This window comes from Schistocerca serialis, unplaced genomic scaffold (assembly GCF_023864345.2).
Source record: "Schistocerca serialis cubense isolate TAMUIC-IGC-003099 unplaced genomic scaffold, iqSchSeri2.2 HiC_scaffold_642, whole genome shotgun sequence".
Lineage (NCBI taxonomy): Eukaryota > Metazoa > Arthropoda > Insecta > Orthoptera > Acrididae > Schistocerca > Schistocerca serialis.
The window spans coordinates 7,501-12,500 of record NW_026048236.1 but is presented as its reverse complement, the minus strand read 5'-3'; the positions used below and the strand labels follow the sequence as shown (position 1 = coordinate 12,500).

Genomic DNA, 5,000 nt, shown 5'->3' with positions numbered 1-5,000 from the left:
GCAGGAATGAAAGACACAGGTCTGCCACAAGCATGGAATCGGAGCGCCGCCTGTCATGAGCCAAAGGTGCATCCTGACGTGGCAAATCAGATGATGCCGCAGGCATCCACTTACTATAATCACAATCAACAAACCGACCGGCCGCCCCCCCCCCCCCCCCCATTACACCTTTCCATACAACAATGTGTACCTTAACCTAAACTATACTGTACCTTAACCTAAACTATACTGTACCTTAACCTAAACTATACTGTACCTTAACCTAAACTATACTGTACCTTAACCTAAACTATACTGTACCTTAACCTAACCTATACGGTACCTCAACCTAACCTATATTGTGCCTCAACCTAACCTATGTTGCGCCTTAACCTAACCTATGTTGCGCCTTAACCTAACCTATGTTGCGCCTTAACCTAACCTATGTTGCGCCTTAACCTAACCTATGTTGCGCCTTAACCTAACCTATGTTGCGCCTTAACCTAACCTATGTTGCGCCTTAACCTAACCTATGTTGCGCCTTAACCTAACCTATGTTGCGCCTTAACCTAACCTATGTTGCGCCTTAACCTAACCTATGTTGCGCCTTAACCTAACCTATGTTGCGCCTTAACCTAACCTATGTTGCGCCTTAACCTAACCTATGTTGCGCCTTAACCTAACCTATGTTGCGCCTTAACCTAACCTATGTTGCGCCTTAACCTAACCTATGTTGCGCCTTAACCTAACCTATGTTGCGCCTTAACCTAACCTATGTTGCGCCTTAACCTAACCTATGTTGCGCCTTAACCTAACCTATGTTGCGCCTTAACCTAACCTATGTTGCGCCTTAACCTAACCTATGTTGCGCCTTAACCTAACCTATGTTGCGCCTTAACCTAACCTATGTTGCGCCTTAACCTAACCTATGTTGCGCCTTAACCTAACCTATGTTGCGCCTTAACCTAACCTATGTTGCGCCTTAACCTAACCTATGTTGCGCCTTAACCCAACCTATGTTGCGCCTTAACCCAACCTATGTTGCGCCTTAACCCAACCTATGTTGCGCCTTAACCCAACCTATGTTGCGCCTTAACCCAACCTATGTTGCGCCTTAACCCAACCTATGTTGCGCCTTAACCCAACCTATGTTGGGCCTTAACCCAACCTATGTTGCGCCTTAACCCAACCTATGTTGCGCCTTAACCCAACCTATGTTGCGCCTTAACCCAACCTATGTTGCGCCTTAACCCAACCTATGTTGCGCCTTAACCCAACCTATGTTGCGCCTTAACCCAACCTATGTTGCGCCTTAACCCAACCTATGTTGGGCCTTAACCCAACCTATGTTGGGCCTTAACCCAACACACGTTGGGCCTTAACCCAACACACGTTGGGCCTTAACCCAACACACGTTGGGCCTTAACCCAACACACGTTGGGCCTTAACCCAACACACGTTGGGCCTTAACCCAACACACGTTGGGCCTTAACCCAACACACGTTGGGCCTTAACCCAACACACGTTGGGCCTTAACCCAACACACGTTGGGCCTTAACCCAACACACGTTGGGCCTTAACCCAACACACGTTGGGCCTTAACCCAACACACGTTGGGCCTTAACCCAACACACGTTGGGCCTTAACCCAACACACGTTGGGCCTTAACCCAACACACGTTGGGCCTTAACCCAACACACGTTGGGCCTTAACCCAACACACGTTGGGCCTTAACCCAACACACGTTGGGCCTTAACCTGCTCTGTAATTGTCATACGACGCGTTAAATTAGTGTAGTGTTGCCTAACTGCAACCCCCGCAATATAGTTTGCTACTCGCACTGCCCGGTCCCCAGTGTATCGCTTCATGTTAAACACCTTGCAGCTATACACTGTAATGTGGATGGCAGCAGGACGTACATGCTCAATGCCCTTTGCAGTTGTTCATTGGCATTTGCAGTTGTTCATTGGCATTCGCATGGCGAAGCACTTAGCCTACGCTGTGGTACGGCCTGTGTCAACTGTCCGCTGATGTTGTACGTCCAAATCACACACTGTACTGCACATTGGTCCTCATGTACTGAATGATACATCGTGGTACATGTGACCGTACAACGACTGCGCCAACAACGGCGAACCATGCGGTCCAAATGTTGTGCACTCAGCTACGTGTCGTCTCCCTATAAGAGCTGGATTGCAGTGTGGTATGCCCTGGATGGCGATCAGCATGAGCCGTCTGTTGATGTAGTGGCGCGTGTTGTCAGACGTAGTCGTCTCTTCTCACACACCGTGATAGCATGGTGCACTGCGTTCCACATCTGCGACATGCGACAGAGGCCGGTTGACAGTCGTTCGCGCAATGGACATCGCATACGTACGGGGGCCACCTTCCACGTGTTCGCGAAGCGTGCACATGTTGTTGCGTGTATGTGGGCAGACATAGTGTGTCGTGACACCTGACACAGGCATGCAACAATCGTTGAATTTGCAAATGGCGATGGACGCCTACGTTTGCTGGTGACGTTACGCAAATGAACAACTGGTAAACCGTTGTGGTGCGGTTGTTCTCGCTAGAGGTGAATCAGTGATGGCGACGATCGGTTGAGCTACCAACCGGTTGTTCCAGCGATACCCACCATGCCCACGAACGTGAATGGCATCTGGGTGTGAAGCGATACGCGGCGGTGGCTGGGTGGGACCGTCCCCGGCCGGTGAGGGGGGGCCTCCCGGCGTGCTGGCCGCGCGGTGCGTGGGCGCACGCGCTACAGCCGGCTGGTGGGGGCGGCCAGTGGCAGGCGCGCCGGCCGACGGAGGCGGCAGGCGGCGCAGCTGCGCGCCGGCGCACCCTGCACGCGGCGCCGTGCGGCCAAAGTAGGTCCTCGCGGGCCCGGTGCGAAGCGCGGTGGACATCTGCAGTGTGCTGGTCCGATTGAGGACTGTGTGCGCTGAGGATGCGCCGCCGCCCGGCGCTCGGCGCCGCGACGCCGTCTGCTGCTCGGTCGCCTCTGCGGTTCTCGCAGGTGGTTTGTATCGCAGCTGTGCGGACGTGTTGGCGCGTGCGCTGTGCTGGGAGAGTTCGCTTCGGCACCCAAGTGGGGCTTTTGTCCTTCTGTGGCGCTGGCGTTGGAGCTGCCGGTCACCGTAGGTGGCGCGTGTTGTCTCCCGCCGGCAATGCCACGACAGCACGCTCCCGGGCCTCTGTCGGCAGCGGCAAGCTCAGTTGGGAGCACGGGTGGTCGCACCTAAAGCGTCTACTCGCCAAACCCCGGGCGATTGCGCCTCTCTCGAACCCGACCAAGTACTTAGGACGGCGCTGCGCGCCGCCGGGACCTGAGAGGGTTTCGAGGTGTATGGTGCAGGGGAGCTCAGCCTCCTCCTGTTTGCAGAATAATTGAGCGGACGCTTGCGTGTTCGCGCGGGCCCCCGGGACACACTCCCGGGCGGCCGGCTGCTCAGCTCTAGTTGACGCAGCTCCCTGGTTGATCCTGCCAGTAGTCATATGCTTGTCTCAAAGATTAAGCCATGCATGTCTCAGTACAAGCCGCATTAAGGTGAAACCGCGAATGGCTCATTAAATCAGTTATGGTTCCTTAGATCGTACCCACGTTACTTGGATAACTGTGGTAATTCTAGAGCTAATACATGCAAACAGAGTCCCGACCAGAGATGGAAGGGACGCTTTTATTAGATCAAAACCAATCGGTCGGCTCGTCCGGTCCGTTTGCCTTGGTGACTCTGAATAACTTTGGGCTGATCGCACGGTCCTCGTACCGGCGACGCATCTTTCAAATGTCTGCCTTATCAACTGTCGATGGTAGGTTCTGCGCCTACCATGGTTGTAACGGGTAACGGGGAATCAGGGTTCGATTCCGGAGAGGGAGCCTGAGAAACGGCTACCACATCCAAGGAAGGCAGCAGGCGCGCAAATTACCCACTCCCGGCACGGGGAGGTAGTGACGAAAAATAACGATACGGGACTCATCCGAGGCCCCGTAATCGGAATGAGTACACTTTAAATCCTTTAACGAGTATCTATTGGAGGGCAAGTCTGGTGCCAGCAGCCGCGGTAATTCCAGCTCCAATAGCGTATATTAAAGTTGTTGCGGTTAAAAAGCTCGTAGTTGGATTTGTGTCCCACGCTGTTGGTTCACCGCCCGTCGGTGTTTAACTGGCATGTATCGTGGGACGTCCTGCCGGTGGGGCGAGCTGAAGGCGTGCGACGCGCCTCGTGCGTGCTCGTGCGTCCCGAGGCGGACCCCGTTGCAATCCTACCAGGGTGCTCTTGAGTGAGTGTCTCGGTGGGCCGGCACGTTTACTTTGAACAAATTAGAGTGCTTAAAGCAGGCAAGCCCGCCTGAATACTGTGTGCATGGAATAATGGAATAGGACCTCGGTTCTATTTTGTTGGTTTTCGGAACCCGAGGTAATGATTAATAGGGACAGGCGGGGGCATTCGTATTGCGACGTTAGAGGTGAAATTCTTGGATCGTCGCAAGACGAACAGAAGCGAAAGCATTTGCCAAGTATGTTTTCATTAATCAAGAACGAAAGTTAGAGGTTCGAAGGCGATCAGATACCGCCCTAGTTCTAACCATAAACGATGCCAGCCAGCGATCCGCCGCAGTTCCTCCGATGACTCGGCGGGCAGCCTCCGGGAAACCAAAGCTTTTGGGTTCCGGGGGAAGTATGGTTGCAAAGCTGAAACTTAAAGGAATTGACGGAAGGGCACCACCAGGAGTGGAGCCTGCGGCTTAATTTGACTCAACACGGGAAACCTCACCAGGCCCGGACACCGGAAGGATTGACAGATTGATAGCTCTTTCTTGATTCGGTGGGTGGTGGTGCATGGCCGTTCTTAGTTGGTGGAGCGATTTGTCTGGTTAATTCCGATAACGAACGAGACTCTAGCCTGCTAACTAGTCGCGTGACATCCTTCGTGCTGTCAGCGATTACTTTTCTTCTTAGAGGGACAGGCGGCTTCTAGCCGCACGAGATTGAGCAATAACAGGTCTGTGATGCCCT

At 53.5% G+C, this 5,000-nt stretch overlaps 1 non-coding gene across 1 annotated transcript in view; it reads left to right on the top strand.

The window, feature by feature from the left end:
- Nucleotides 1–3,450: 3,450 nt before the first annotated feature.
- Nucleotides 3,451–5,000, top strand: part of LOC126448965 (small subunit ribosomal RNA) — a 1,910-nt gene continuing 360 nt past the window's right edge. The window contains exon 1 of the ribosomal RNA XR_007584306.1: nucleotides 3,451–5,000. This exon is cut by the window's right edge and continues 360 nt beyond it. This is a non-coding gene — a ribosomal RNA (small subunit ribosomal RNA).